This window comes from Oryctolagus cuniculus, chromosome 15 (assembly GCF_964237555.1).
Source record: "Oryctolagus cuniculus chromosome 15, mOryCun1.1, whole genome shotgun sequence".
In the NCBI taxonomy this organism is placed as follows: domain Eukaryota; kingdom Metazoa; phylum Chordata; class Mammalia; order Lagomorpha; family Leporidae; genus Oryctolagus; species Oryctolagus cuniculus.
In genome coordinates, this window is record NC_091446.1 from 86,161,708 (window position 1) to 86,178,239 (window position 16,532).

At 44.2% G+C, this 16,532-nt stretch overlaps 1 long non-coding RNA gene across 2 annotated transcripts in view; it reads right to left on the reverse strand.

Annotated features, from left to right (window-relative positions):
* Window positions 1-3,184: 3,184 nt before the first annotated feature.
* LOC103351305 (uncharacterized) overlaps window positions 3,185-16,532 on the reverse strand; it is a 41,999-nt gene continuing 28,651 nt past the window's right edge. For both annotated transcript variants that reach the window (XR_007910854.2, XR_011382637.1), the window contains exon 6: window positions 3,185-3,528. This is a non-coding gene — a long non-coding RNA (uncharacterized lncRNA). The remainder of the gene's footprint in view (window positions 3,529-16,532) is intronic.

Consider the following 16,532-nt stretch of genomic DNA (forward strand, 5'->3'; position numbering starts at 1 on the left):
CAGCTGCTCCCTGTGTTCTATATTTACACTGCTCAACCTGCAGAACGCTGGACACTGCTTCGTTATCCTCTACCGTCTTAACAAAAGTAGACAATGCTTGGGATGCCACCATCCCACATTGGAGTGCCAGTCTGAGAGCCAGCTTCCTGCTAATACGCCTGGTAGGGCACCAGGTAAAGGCCCAAGTGCTTGGTACTTGCTATACACATGGGAGACCCACAAGGAGTCCCTGGCTTCTGGCTTGAACTTGGCCGAGCTATGGCTGTTGCAATCATCTGTAGAGTGAACTAGCAGATGGAGGATCTAGCCCTCTCTTTCTGCCTTTCAAATAGATGAAAATAAGCAAATAAACACTAAAAACTAAAACTAGCTTTTCAGATTTTTCTTACTCTGGAGAGCTTACTTTGTGCCTGGTCCAGAGCTTCTTGTTCATTTACAGCAGCTGGAATAGGCACTGAAAGACTCTCTGGATGTTGTTTTCCAACTCAGTTTTCAGAAGACAAGGTTTCCATTAGCACCTTAATGACTCCTGTTTACTTTTTTTTAAAGACTTATTTATTTGAAAGGAAGCATGAGAGAGAGAGAGAGAGAGAGGTCTTCTATTCACTTGTTAACTCCCCAGATGGCTGCAATGGCTGAGGCTGGGCCAAGCTGAAGGTCTCTCATATGGGTGCAGGGGCCCAAGGACTTGGCCATCTTCCATTACTTTCCCAGGCCATTAGAAGTTGCATTGCAAGTGAAACAGCTGGGATTTGAACTGGTGCTCATACGGATGCCAATGCTGCAGGTAGGGGCTTAACTCTATGACATAATGCTGGCCCTCATCCTTGTTTACACGAACCAGAGTGTTTGTGTTTGTAGCGCTTCCTTGGGTAATGCTTTTACACATCTGTTGCACACTTGTTATACATTCATTTATATACTCCTGTTTGAGAGATTTAAAAGCTGTATTTATCCATATAATTTAGTTGTAAGGTATAGCTCTACACATGTAAGTGTACCTATATAAAATAATCTGCACTGTGGTATCCTACATGGTACAACAAATCACCCACAGATTGAGAAACATGTTTTTGAATAAACTGTATGCATTTCATAGATCCTCCATATATTTTCATTGTAATGTTTACGTATGTTACCTTCATTTATACATACTAACATGTGAACACATACATATTTGTGTTGTTGTTACTTATTAATTTACAGTTGTTTATGTGTGAGTTTATTTACCCAAGAGGAAATTTTTGAGGGAGAAACCCGTTAAGATCCTTCACCAACACTGAAGCCCTGAGTGTTATCTGAAAGCTTCCTAGGGCTGAGAGCCCAAAGGTTCTCTGAACGGCCTGAGTCCTCTATGTCCAACTCTTTGCCTTTAGGACGCACATCAACATCCCAGCACCACACCTTTAAATACCTGGGCCTGAACCTCTTGGCCTGAAATGGAAACCCCTGTTACCTATACTCCTCATCCATTTACTTTTGAATGGGGAGGCCTAACATTCTGATTTAAACCCATTGATGTTGCTCCCTCCCAAGTCTCTCTAAACAGACATCTGATCTATCCTTGGGTCTGTAGGGTACCTGGAAAAGGAGTCCTCAAGGCACCTTGATTCCCAGCTTTGTCCAGTCTAGATAATGAGCAGGCAACCTCCCACCTGGGGCAGTGGGCCTGTGGGGGACCATGTCTGCATCCATGTGGACATGGAAAGAAATTACTGGACAAACAATGTTAAGTCTCCAGAGTTAGCGACTCTTACCCTGGCTCTGGGATATTTCCAAAGTTCCATAGATATCTGAAACCCTGGTAAGCTTGTGCGCTTACTAGAAGCCCTCTTCCTTCCTATGTATTCCCAGTGCCTCACAGCAAGTTCTCCTCAAGGTAGACCCTGAGCTCCATCCTCAGCATTGTGAGGCTACACTGCAAATCCTATCACCTGTTCAAAATATGGCTTCTTATCCTCGTGCAGCTATGTGTGAAGGAAGCCAGCATCATATTGGGAATGTTTTAATTTTAGCTTGGTCTGGTTGAAGGGCCAGGCTCCAAGTGTTTATGTCAGCCAGAGGTCAGCTGGAATGATCAACAAATTCTCCTGGAATGTTCTTTGACAAAGATTTTACCAACAGGAGCTGGCACTGTGGCACAGTGTGTTAAAGCCCTGGCCTGAAGCGCTGGCATCCCATATGAGCGTCGGTTCAAAACTTGGTTGCTCCTCTTCTGATCCAGCTCTCTGCTATGGCCTGGGAAAGCAGTAGAAGATGGCCCAAGTCCTTGGGCCCCTGTACCCACATCGGAGACCCAGAAGAAGCCTGGCTCCTGGCTTCGGAGTGGCTCAGCTCCGGCCATTGTGGCCAACTGGGGAGTGAACCAGCGGATGGAAGACCTCTCTCTCTCTCTCTCTCTCTCTGCCTTTCCTCTCTCTGTGTAACTCTGACTTTCAAATAAATAAATAAATCTTTTAAAAAAGATTTTACCACTAGAGGAAAAGAGGGTTCACTGGCCTCTCTAAAATAAACAAACATGTTTGATTCAAATTTTGTTTGTTTCTTTGTACTAGGTTTCTTTTTCTTTGTATACTGATTGTCCATTCTGTAGATTTGACTGTCTATTTTCTTTCTATTCTTATGCTTAGAAAGAACTGCTGTTACTTATTAATTTAAAGTTGCTTGTGTGTGAGTTCATTTACCTGAGAGGAAATTTTTGAGGGAGAAACCCATAAAGATCCTTCACCAACACTGAGGCCCTGAGTTACAGTTTCTTTATATCCATATAATGTATGTGTTTATGCAGGTATAAACTAACATACATATATATATTTATGGCCTTTCTACATTCCCTATGGTGAAGTCCCATGAATTTTAATCCTTAGGAGTACAAGCATTTAGTTACATATATGAGACGTAAATGTTTTACTATATTAAATCCATACACACACCATAAATATACAACAGAAGCATTGCCCAAAGGGACTCACAAGATAGGAAACACACACACACACACACACTCATTCATTCATTAAAGAGATGGACCAGTGAGGCTCTCTTGATCTTTCCTGGCAGCCAGCAGGGGAAAATACCCAGGGAGACCATTCACTTGGAGTTCTAGCTGGCTCCCATCTGCAAGGAAACGCTACAGCCTGGCCTCCTGTACCTCTGCCCAGCCAGAGATACAACATTCTCAGTGAGATGATGGCTTCCCTGAGGTTTATTTACATCAGCACAAGAATATATCTTCTGAACAACCAATGGAATTGGGGATTTTGTCTGAAAGTGCCAATTTGGCTGGAGCTAAGACTCTACCCTGAAGAAAACTCTGGCCAATTCTGAGTTCTTAGAACCCCCTGAAAAAGTTGTAGATACACAGAAGGGCAGATGGCACCAGGGTGCTTTCACTGGCTGATGCCCCAGGTGGATCAAGATTTGACCGTGGCTCCTAAAAGCACCTGATGCTCTCCAAAGCTGTCTTCAACTTTTCAGTCACATTGCAGGAAGATACGAAATCCACAGCACCTGGGAATGGATCAGATCCTACTGCAAAAGAAAAGACTGCAGACAGTCACAAAGTATCCAAAGGTCACCTTTTGCTTCATGTTAATGCTAAGGTCTCCATTCCAGAAAAACTATGCCTTCCTGCTCTAACACACCATATATGCTGGGACATGCTGCTGAGCTGCATCTGCATGTTCTGTACACACCTGTGTGATGCCAAAGCTTCCCCACTAATATATTCATCCCCTGCCCCCAAGAATTAATGATACCAATTTTCCTGGCTCATGGAATCATGACTTCAGAAATTACTTACCATGGTCTTATTTGCAACAAGTTACTTTGCATGACAACTCCCAGTGCACTGCTAAGAACTCACTAGGAAATAGGACCAAATTTTGAGTGGCCCAGATGGGACCCCACCCCTCAGCGCTGTTGGCCTTCTAACTCCCCAGTTTCTAATGAACAGAGCAGAAGACAGGGCAGAGCACGAGGCTAGCTTGTTCATGCTATTGGAACTTGGGGATCAGGCCCCATGTGTTGGTTCTCTCCACAGTGCTTGTGCGTGTGCTCCAGCGTCAGTGCCCCTCAGGATGCCCATGGGCTGCACTGAGCATTTTTGCTTGGAGGAAGTCTCAGCAGACTCCCATTGTATGGTGATAAGGGCTATATCTTTGAGTAGTCTAGCATTATCTGTGTAACCCCTGGCTTCTGAACCCTGAAGATCCCACAAACTAGGTAAAGGGATGCCCTCATAGAGCAGGTTAGAGTCCCTTTAACACATTTAACCAGTGACAAAGCAAGGGTTTGAATAGCTCCAAAGTCACGAAGATACGCCAGGGGCTGGTGTTGCAGCACAGAGGGTAAAGCTGTTGCCTGTGACACTGACATCCCATATGGGCACCAATTTGAGTCCTGACTACTCCACTTCCAATCTAGCTCCCTACTAATGTGCCTGGGAAAGCAGCCAAAGATGGCTCAAATCCTTGGGCCCCTGCACCCACATGGGGAATCAGAACAGTTCCTGGCTCCTGGCTTCAGCCTGGCCCAGTAACTGGGTCCTAGTTATTGCAGCCATTTGGAAAGTGAACCAGCAAATGGAAGGTCTTTCTCTTTTTCTCTCTCTGCCCTTCAAAGAAATTAAAAAAAAAAATCTTAAAACAAAACAAAGTCATCAAGATACTTATCATCATCTCTGGTTTGGAAAGTTGTCGTGGATGCTTGGCACTTTTTCCTTGTCTTTTTTTATTTTTTCAGGCTGGCCTCTCAGGCAAGGTCTCATACTTTCTGTGTTTCTTTCTTGGTACTCTCTGATGGGCCATGGCAATCTTCCACTTTCACTTCCTCATACGCTGCCTCTAGTGTTTGCCCCCTATCATACTCAGTGTCTGCACTTGCCCAATTTGCTATCTCATTTTGAGGATGTTGTCTGTCACACTCATGAATGGTGTGGTCAGAAAAGAACTGCACAGAGGGTTGCCTTTCTCCTAGAAACGCATGAAGAATTACAGCTACCTTCCTCCTCTCTTTTTATTAAGTCAAAGTCACAGGGAGTCTATCCTCCTGAGTTGCTCTGTCCCAGAACTGATTGCTGGCATTAACTTCTGGAAGTGCCTGGCTACTTAAGAGAGAAATACAAGACCAAATAGACTTCTTATTTTTATATTTCAGGGACTGGAGTGACCAGTTATGTGTAAAGGGTCAGGTCAGTATCCATATTCAGAATAAATCTGGTACAACAGATAAGGTACTGCCGGAGAGGTATACATCCCAAATTGCAGTGTCATGCAAGCCCTGGTTATTCCACTTCCAATCCAGGTCCCAGAGAGTATGTCTGGGAAGTTATGTACTTGGGTCTCTGTGAATAATGTGGAAGAACCAAAAGAAGTTCCAGGCTCATGGGTTCTGCCTGGCCCAGTCCCTGCTGTTGTCACCTCCTGGGCAATGAAACAGCAAGTGGACAACACCTCCCTCTCTCTGCCTATTAAATAAATAAATCTTTTTCACTGGAAATTAAAAACAATCTCTGAGTAAGAATTCTAGAATAGAGGTGGACTGCATCCTCCAGAATTTGAAGACCTTTGGATAATCCCATTGACAGGGAAGCAGATGATCTTTCTCTGTAACATGGCCTGACTGCAGTGTTCATTAGAAGGTAGAAAAAGACGGGCAGAAATGGCACTCTACAATTTAACAGCACATTATAATTGGACTTATGCTGTGAAAAGACTAAGAGTGGGAGGAAATCCCCCATGTGCAGAGCTTTATGGCAGAGAAAATGTAAAATTTATGAACTGAAGGTAGAACCTTAGATTTTGAAAGTGTTTCCCATACTACAAAACGCTTTAGATGAAAAGAATTGCCCTCCAGGCTGCAAAGCATGGGATTAGGAGAAGCTTACGTGAGGATAGTCCATGCTCAGACTTCAGCTTCAGCTCCTTCACAGCTGATCAGCCCTAAGAGGTCCAATGCCCACAACGTGCCCTTGCGAGTGCAGGAGGTCAGGGACCCAAACTTTCTAACCCCAGTGCACTTGGGGTCAAATCTGCTCTCTTCATCAGGTAGTCTCTTGGCTGTAAGTTCAGCCATCCCCAAACCCTTTACCCTTCCCTGCCAGACAGTGCCACTAGACTAGGAACTGACTACTAGCCTGGGATGCCACCTCTGAGGCAGGTGCTAGTGGTAGAGGTAACCTGCTAATGCCCACGTGCCCTTTTCCATAACTGATTCATGTAACTGAAAGACACACACCAGAGGGTGGAGACCTGAGCCAGAGGAATTTATTAAGCAACAGAATGGATTTTCTCTATATACCATCTAACTTAGCAGACATCAAAGTCTGTTGACTCCTCTCCCTTCTGAGAAGTTGGCTGTTCTGCTGAAAGCCAAGAACAGATGATAAATACCAGCCAGAATAAGGGTTTAGGAGATCCAATAAAGAGGTTGTGTCAGGCCAAAGGGTCCCTGCCACCCATTTAGGAGACCCAACGCTGGCCGTTGCAGTCACCTGAACCAGCAGATGGAAGATCTTTCTCTCTCTCTGTAACTCCGACTTTCAAATAAAAAATAAATCTTGAAAAAAAAGGTTGTGCCAGAGACCTGTCTTAAATGGGATTCAATTGACCCTGAGGAACAAGAGAAATCCCGAAACATTAGAAGCCTCTCACTGAAGGCAATGTGGCTGGTCAGTCACCCTCCCAACAATTGAACCCTTGAGAGGTGCAGCAGGACCATGGGGAAATCTCATCATGTTTTTGCAATGTTGCAGGACTGCCTCAGACAATACGCAAAGCAGGAGTCTGATGCCCAGAGCAGTGCACTGTTTTTTAAAAGATTTATTTATTAATGCAAGAGACAGAGAGAGAGTGAGAGACAGACAGACAGAAATCTCTAATACACTGTCATTCTAATTCTAATTCTCTAAATGACATTAGCCTGGGTCAGATCAGGCCCAACCTAGGAGGCTGGAACTTGACCTGGGTCTCCCACGTGGTTGGCAGGGACATAAGTATTTAGTCCATTTTCTACTGTTTTCCTAGGCACATTAGCAGGGAGCTGGATCAGAAGCAGAGGAGCCAGGACTTGAACCAGCATTCCAATATGGGAAGCAGCAGCTTAATCCACCGTGCACAACTCTGGCCCCAGTGCAGTGTTTCTAAATAACTACTGCACATCCAAGAGTAACCAACACAACTGGAGAAAGCCTCAATCATTGATGTTACACCCTGATGCTAAACCTACTCATTTGAGATGTCTTTTAGTATTTAACAACTGAGATGTGACTAGCAAAAAAAAGAAGGCAAAAAAGATGCAGAGACAAGCTGCCCTGTTAGCTGTGGCCCTTCAGTCTGCTGAAAGTGATACTATGGAAGAATGACAATGGCTTCCACCAAGGAACCAGAAAGAAAGCCACCAACACAGCTGGGGGATAATCAGTGTGCTTACTGCAAATAGGAAGGCCACTGGAAGCAGAAATGCTTGAACTGTCCCCAGAGAGGTGAGGATTCAGACAGGACTGGGCCAAGCCAACTTCCTTTGTCTGAAAAGAGATATGTCAGGGCTATGGGGCTCCCCAGTTGGCTCCAGACTCCGGACTATCAGATCTTGATTTCCCCTGAGGACCCCAGGTAACCTTAGTTGGAGGCAAAGTTACACTTATGATTAAGACTAGAGATACGTCATTTGTATTAAATATCAAAAATGAAGATCTTCCTGATAAAAGATGTAATATAGAAATTGATGTTGTGATACAGCAGCATAAGCTGCTACCTACAATGCCAGCATTCCATATAGACACTGGTTTGTGTCTTGGCTACTCTACTTCTGATACAATTCCCTGCTAATGTACCTGAGAAATCAGTAGAAGATGGCCTCAATGCTTGGGCCCTTGACACGCACGTGGGAGACTTGGATGAAGCTACTGGCTCCTGGCTTCAGCCTGGCCCAGCCCTGGTCATTGTGGCTACTTAGGGAATGAACCAGCAGATAGATCTCTCTCTCTGTGTGTGTGTGTGTGTGTAATGCTGACTTTCAAATAATAAATAAATATTTTTCTTAAAATATATAATAATAAAAGAATATCAGGAAAAAGACTAAGATTTCTAGAGCCCTCGGTCTATGAAGTAGGGGTAAAAACTGTTAATGCATTCCCTTATGCTTATATCAGAATGCCCTGTTCCCCTTTAGGAAGAGACACTATCTAAATTAGGAGCCTCATAAACTGGAATAAGTGAACATTTAGATCCAGGTTCCTGAGAGTTGAGGGTTTCTGCTCAAACTTACTGCAAATACACCAGTGCCTGAACAAGAACAAATTCCTGCAAAGGTTCTAAGCTGAATTAATCTGTACAAGTGGGCACAAGACTCAGGGGGATCAGTGACCACTGCCAGTCCAGTAAGAGTAGAATTAAAGAGGCGAATCACTGGTCCTGGGTAAACCAGTGTCCCTTGACAGCAGAATCTATAAAAGGAATCCTTGCTGTAATCAATATTCCCATGCAATACTCCCATTCTACCTGTTAAAAAGCCAAGACAACAGATGGGCCTTTGGCATAGTGACTAAGATGTTGCTTGGGGTGGGCAGGCACTGTGGTACAGGGGCCTAAGCCTTTGAGTCTCCAGAATCCCATATGGGCGCTGGTTCGTGTCCCGGCTGCTCTCTTCTGATCCAGCTCTCTGCTACGGCCTGGGACAGCAGTGAAAAATTGCCCAAGTGCTTACACCCTGCACCCATGTGGGAGAGCTGGAAGAAGCTCCTGGTTTTGGATCAGCTCAGCTCTGGCCATTGCGGCCGTCTGGGGAGTGAACCAATGGATGGAAGACCTTTCTCTCTGTCTCTCCCTCTCTCTGTCTGTAACTCTACCTCTCAAATAAATATATAAAATCTTTAAAGAAAAATGATGCAGTTTGGAAGTCTGCATTCCACATGGGAGTGCCTTGGTTCGTGTTCCAGTTCTGCATCTGACTCCAGATTCCTACTCCTGTGCACCCTGGGAGGCACCATGTTTCAAGTAGGTACCTGCCACTCACATGGGAGATGAAGACTGAATTTCTAGTTCCTAGACCCAGCTGCTGTGGGCATTTGGGGAGTGAGCCAGCAAGTGGAAGAACTAACTCTGTCTCTTTTTATGCCTTTCAAAGAAAAATAAATAAAACCTGTTTTTAAAAGTCATTCAAGAATGAAAGACTGTGGATGTGTTCATGATCTTGGTACTTTCAGTAATACAGTCCAGGCATACATCCTGCATACACCCTAACATATCTAATCCTTACACTCTACTGGCTAGCCCACCCACGGACAGCAAGTTTTATACAGTGCTGGATTTAAGATAACTTCTCTGCTTCCTTTTTCTTTCTAAATCCCAAGATACTTGCTTTTGAATGGGAGGAACCATTCTCTCACCAGAAGTAATAATACTGCTGGATTGCTGGTTTGAAAATTCTCCTATCTTCAAGGAAACCCAGGGTTGGTATTCAAAGGAATTAAAGTGTACAGAACCATATTGCAGTATGCAGATAATACCCTGATCACTGCACCTACTGAGGAAATCCCTGATGGGAACATTATAGTCATGTGCAACTTCAGAGCCAGTAAGAATATAAATTGTCTAAAGAAATGGCACACATATCTAGAGAAACTATAATGTATTGAGTTTATTTTAAAACATTTCAAAGACGTATTTATTCAGTTAAAAAGCAGAGTTATGTATATAAAGAGAAAGACAAAGAGATTCTTGTGCTGGTTCACTTTTCAAATGGGCAAAGTGCCGGGGCTGGGCCAGGCTGAAGAGAAGAGCCAGGCGCTTCGTCTGGGTCACACACATGGGTGCAGGGGCACAAGTACTCAGTCACCTTCTGCTGCTTTCCCCAGTGCATTAGCAGGGAGCTGGGTCAGAAATGGAGTAGCTGGGACTCAAAAAGCACTCATACAGGATCTCAGTGTCACAGGCAGTAGCTTAACCCACTGTTCCACAATGCCAGTCCCAGGATTTATTTTTTGTGGACAATACAGCCTTTTTTACTAGGAAAAAAAATGCTAAGTTGCTATTTCAAAAATCCACTAGAAGGGCCTCTGCTATAGTGCAGAGGGTTAAAGCCCCGGTCTGCAGTGTTGGCATCCCATATGTGTGCCAGTTCGAGTCCTGGCTGCTCCATTTCCAATCTAGCTCTCTGTTGTGGCCTGGGAAAGCAGTAGAAGATGGCCCAAGTCCATGGGCTCCTGAACCTGTGACAGAGACCTGGAGGAGGCACCTGGCTCCTGGCTTCAGATTGGTACAGCTCCAGGCATTGTGGCCATCTGGGGAACCTGTGCCTCTCTGTAACTCTGCCTTTCAAATAAATAAATAAACCTTTAACAAAATTCACTAGAAACTGAGGATTCTTGAGGATGGCTGTCTTTTGCTAAATTTAGATCCCTAATCTGGTCTTGTTAAACCTGAGTATGGTAAACTACAGTGCCGAAAAATGGATGCTTTTCAATTGAATAGGCTGAGTGATCAAGCATTCAGTCTTCTATTTTTTTTTTTAAGATTTATTTTATCTATTTGAAAGGCAGTGTTACAAGGAGAGAGAGGGGGAGATAGAGAGAGGTCTTCCATCTGCTGATTTATTACCCAAATGGCTGCAATGGCTGGGGCTGAGCCAGGCCAAAGCCAGGAGCTAGGCGCTTCATCCAGGTTTCACACATAGGTGCAGGGCCCCAAGCACTTGGACTTTCCTCTGTTGCCATCCCGGGCACATTAGCAGAGAGCTGGATCAGAAGTGGAGCATTTGGGACTAGAATTGGTGCCCAGGTGGAGGCCCGTGCTGCAGGACTGGAACACAATGGTGGTTCTTCAATATTCTGTATTTTTCAAGATTCATTCTATTTATTTGAAAGGCAGAGTTACGGTGGGGGGGGGGGGGAGAGATTCCTCCATCCCCAAATGGCTGCAATGGCTGGAGCTGGGCCGATCTGAAGCCAGGAGCTTCATCCAGGTTTCTCATGTGGATATAGGGGCACAAGAACTTGGGTGATCTTCTGCTGCTTTCCCAGGTGCTTTAGCAAGGAGCTGGATCAGCTGGGACTCGAATGGGCACCCATGTGGATGCCATCATTGCAAGCAGTGACTTAAACTGCTATGCAACAATGCTGGTCCCTTGATATTCTTAAAAGCCTGTTTTTGGAGCACTTGTATTAGCATTACTGCAGTTCAATAAACTGTTTGATTTTTACATGTGTGAGAAACAAAGAAATGGCTGCACGGGTATTAAAGCAAATGTTGGGGCCTCTACAAAGAGTGGTGTCCTCCTTCCAAAGCAGTCAAGACTACAGGGCAAATGCATGGCCTTCATGTTTGTCACTTATATCTTATAGCAGAGAAGCTGACTATGGGCAATTTAAGAAGATAACGATCCTCCACCACATTTCCAGTCCACTAGCGATTAACAGATTATTGCTGACTATTCCAGCACGAGGATTACAAAGGCCGGCCATGCTGATAGACTCCTCCCAGGGGAGTCCTGCCTGAATTCAATGGGTGCATTACTTATGTGTTCCAAGAGGTGATTGACCAAAGGTACAGGAACATCTTGAGTTTACTGTTACACAATACCAAGAATATAATGTTTTTGGATGGTATACTGGACACTGAAGAGCACATTAGGCAACAGTATCCTGCATTCTACTATAGAGGCCAAGGGATTCACAAAGAGCACCCTATCTCAAAAAGCAGAAAAACTGTATTAAGTGGAGCTTAAGAATAGGAAAGAGGAAAAACAAAAACAATATATACAGTGTCTAAGTATGATTTCTGTCATCCCTTCTCATGGCGCCTTTGGGAAACATAGAGCCTTCTAATCAGCAGCAGTGAAGAAATTTAAAATGGACAAGAAATGGCAACAACAGCATGGTCTGGGCTGGGCCAAAGCCAGGAACCAGGAACTCCATCAGCTCTCCCACACACTTGGGCCATCTTTCAAAGCTGGATCAGAAACAAGAATAGTTGATACTTGAGGGGGCTGGTGCTGTGGCGCAGCTAGTTAATGCCCTGGTCTGAAGTGCCAGCATCCCATATGTGTGCCAGTTCGAGTCCTGGCTGCTCCACTTCCAATCCAGCTCTCTTGTGGCCTGGGAAAGCAGTGGAAGATGGCCCAAGTCCTTTGGCCCCTGCACCCACGTGGGAGACCTGGAGGAAGCTCCTGGCTCCTGGTTTCGGATTGGCGCAGCTCCAGCAGTTGTGGCCAATCGGGGAGTGAACCATCGGATGGAAGACCTCTCTCTATCTCTCTCTCTGCCTCTTCTCTTTCTGTGTAACTCTGACTTGCAAATAAATAAATAAATCTTAAAAAAAAAAAAAAAGAATAGTTGATACCTGAACCAGCGCTCTATTACGGGATGCTAGCAATGTAAGCATGAGCAAAACCCACGGTGCCACATTGCCAGCTCAAAAGTATTTCCATTTAAAAGGAAAGGTTCAACATCTAAGGTAACTGCAGAGATTCACTTGAAATTTGAACAATGTTTTTTACAAAGCAACTATCCTGGTCTGGATAGAAGACCTCTCTGACTCTTCCTCTCTATCTGTAACTCTGACTTTTAATAAATAATTTTTTAAAAAAGAAATTGATACTGTTGAGAAAGTTAGAAATAAAATTGCTTGCCCTACAGTTTTCATTAAAAAGATGTAAATTATATCCTGTGATATATAATGGCCACGGCGGCTATTGGAGGGTGAACCAAAGGCAAAGGAAGACCTTTCTCTCTGTCTCTCTCTCTCTCACTGTCCACTCTGCCTGTCAAAAAAAAAAAAAAAAAAAAAAAACTATTGAATCAATGAACTTACAAATAAATAATGCTTTCCTTTTTAAGATTTATTTATTTGAGAGGTAGAGTTACAGAGAGAGGGAGAGAAAAAGAGAGAGAGAAAGGTCTTCCATTTAGTGGTTCACTCCCCAGATGGTCACAATGGCTGGAGCTGGGCTGAGCCAAAGCCAGGAGCCAAGAGCCAGGAGCTTTTTCCACATCTCCCACCCAGGCACAGGGGCCCAAGCGCTTGGGTGATCTTCCACGGCTTTCTCAAGTAATGGCAAAGAGCTAGCTGGAAAGAGGAATAGCCAGGACATGAACCAGTGTCCATATGGATGCCGGTGCTGCTTAGCCTACTACGCCACAATGCCAGCCTTCTAAATAATGCTTTTCAAAGAATTCTTGTAAGAGAGTCCTCCAAAATACAGAAGTACAGTTCTTCCATTAAGGGACCCTTCCCTTGCCGAAAAAGGAACTAATTTCTTCAACCCTGTTGTAATCATTAACCACTTGCAAATTGTTTATTGAGAGGAAATTTGCTGTTTCTTTCAAAAGGTAATTCATCAGGACAGATGCATGCAAGACCTGCCAATGGAAAGATATGTGATACTGAAGATCACAAGACCAGATCCCCTGAGAACTGGCAGAGGCACAGCAAGAACAGAGGTGCACCAAGGCCATTCCCCAAAGCCCAAGCTCTCGCCTGAATTTATCCCAGCTTCTGTTTCTGTACCTATGGGAAGCCCTTTGTGAGCTGGAGGGAGAGAGGTAATTTGGAGCACTAGCCTCTACCTCCTATGCTGGCCACACAAATAAATTCTTTTTACAAAAGTTGCTGTCTCTAATTTTGGCTCACAAAGACAATAGGTGACAGATGTCCTTTATTCAGTACAATACTAACTCTGACACTGAATATATGTAAGGTGAGTAACTTTAAAAATCATTTTCTCTTAAATAATGTAATTTGTGATTTATTATAAATGCCCTAAAATGAATTAGATTTCTTGGCAAAGAAATTTATTTATAAATTTATTGAGATATTATGTGAGAATACTAACAAGTAAGATGTGCTGAGTTGAGCTGCTAATTTTTACATCTGGGATCATAGACCCACTGCAATTTCTTCTCAAATGCTTAATTTATTTATTTCAAAGGCAGAGTTAGAGAGAGAGAAGTCCTCTATCTGCTGGTTCACTCCCCAAATGGCTGCAAAGGCCGGACCTGGGCCGATCCAAAGCCAGGAGCCAGGAGCTTTTCCCAGGTCTTCCACAAGGGTGCAGGAGCCCAAGGACTTGGGCTATTTTCTGCTGCTTTCACAGGCTATACCAGAGAGCTGGATTGGAAGTGGAGCAGCCAAGACTCAAACCAGTGCCTACAGGAGATGCCAGCACAGCAGGCGGCAGCTTTACCTACCTGCTACGCCACGGTACTAGCCCCTCAAATGCTTAATTTTGAAACACAATTAATAATTTTATGAAAGAGAAGACTAATGCTATAAAATAGATTATTTTAGAATGTCATCTTTGTTTCTTTGGAAATATAAATAAAATGCAATGAGATAATGTTGACACCTGGTAAAATCAGAAATATTGTATTTAACTTCATGTTCAGTAATTATTTTTTTTTATTTTTTTTTATTTTTATTTTTTTATTTTTGACAGGCAGAGTGGACAGTGAGAGAGAGAGACAGAGAGAGAAAGGTCTTCCTTTTTGCCGTTGGTTCACCCTCCAATGGCCGCCGCTGCAGCCGGCGCACCGCGCTGATCCGATGGCAGGAGCCAGGAGCCAGGTGCTTTTCCTGGTCTCCCATGGGGTGCAGGGCCCAAGCACCTGGGCCATCCTCCACTGCACTCCCTGGCCATAGCAGAGAGCTGGCCTGGAAGAGGGGCAACCGGGACAGAATCCGGCGCCCCGACCGGGACTAGAACCCGGTGTGCCGGCACCGCTAGGCGGAGGATTAGCCTATTGAGCCACGGCGCCGGCCTCATGTTCAGTAATTATATCAACCTCAAATTACAAGATTTTTTCTAAATCCTTGTAGTCTTTTGACCATACCAGGAATCATCAACCAGATACAATATCACTTAGGATATGAACAAATATTAAACATTTATTGTACTACGACTTTGATTTAAAACAGTTCCTTCTTTAATGTTGTTTCTGAAAGACAGAATGACAGAGACCAAGCAAGAGATCTTTCATCTGCTAGCTCACTCCCCAAATGATCCCAATAGCTGGGGCAGGGTCAGTTCAAAGCCAAGAGCCTAGAACTCCATCTGGGTCTCCCACATGGGTGCAGGGGCCCAAGCATGTGGGCCATCTTCTACTGCTTTCCCAGATGCGTTAGCAGAGAGCTGGATCAGAAGTACAGCAGCCATAACTTGAACCACTGTCCTGATGTAGGATGCCTGTCACAAGCAGCAGATAACTGGCTCGGACATGATGAGGGACCTTGTTTTCTTTATATTTTAAGCATTATCAATTTTGATTAATATATACAAGTCTCTGTCATGGAACTTTTCTCTTAGAATCACAAACAACATCATGCAAATGTAACATAACTATGAGTGATTCATTTCCAGACTTGACTTTGGGATAGCCGGCACTGTGGTGTGACAGGTTAAGCAGCCACTGGTTATGCCGGAGTACCATATCAGGGTGCTGATTCAAGCCCTGACTGCTTTGTTTCTGATTCAGCTTCCTGCTAATGTGCCTAGGAATGCAGCAGTTGATGGCCCAAGATCTTGAGACTCTGCCATCCACATGGGAGCCCCAGATAAAGATTCTGGCTCCTACTTTCCACTTGGGCCAAGCCCCGGCTGCTGCACTCATTTGGGGAGTGAACAAACTCATGAAGGCCTCTATCTCTCTCTCCCTCTGTCTTTGTGATTTTGTATTTCAAATAAAATAAACTTTTAAAAAACATCTTTACTTCTCTCTACCTAAATCCGGATTGCCGCCTTTAAGAAGAATGAGATAAATCACAGGGTTCAATTGAAAAGAGGTGAGTGGAAGGCTCAGGAATGATTTGGGATATTTGCAGGCTGGCGTCACACTGAAGATAAGCAATCATTGTGGTAAAATGATTTTGAATGATACAAAACTACAATGAGACTGCAGGGAAAATACTTACAGGATGAAATATCATATGTGATCGTTTATATAAACAAATTTTTAAGTTTTACAAATCAATATATTTAAACTTTTTTTCAGAGGAATTTCTTTGATTACACTGAGTTTACAAAGGCATTTTTGATAGGCAAAGAGAAGAGAGGGAGAGGGAGACAGAGAAGGAATGAAAAATAGATCCTGAGAGCTCACATCTCCTGGTACACTTGCCAAATGCCTGCAATAGTCAAGGCTGTTTGTGGCAAGAGTCCTGTGCTGGGAAACGAACCCAGGTCTCCCACATTGGTAGCAGTGAGCCAATTATTTGAGCAGCACCCTGGACTGCCGGGTGCTCCCAGGCACCTTGGTCTTAGCATTATGGAAAGAACCGAAGTGTCTCCTCCCTCTAGAACTCTGGATGCCTCTTAACTAACGTCTTCCCATTCACCCAGTGGGAAGCTTCTGCCAGCACTGCACTCACCCACGTTATCTATCAGTGATCAGCCTAAAGTGCTTTACTGTGGGGCAGTCTCTTTGGTCCTTCCCTCTCACTGTGGAAATGCATCCTGCAGCTCCTTCCTGGCATGTACAAATTAAACAGAACAAGATGGAAGCCCGTTGTAACAAACACTTGCCAAAGGACAAGATTTAAGTT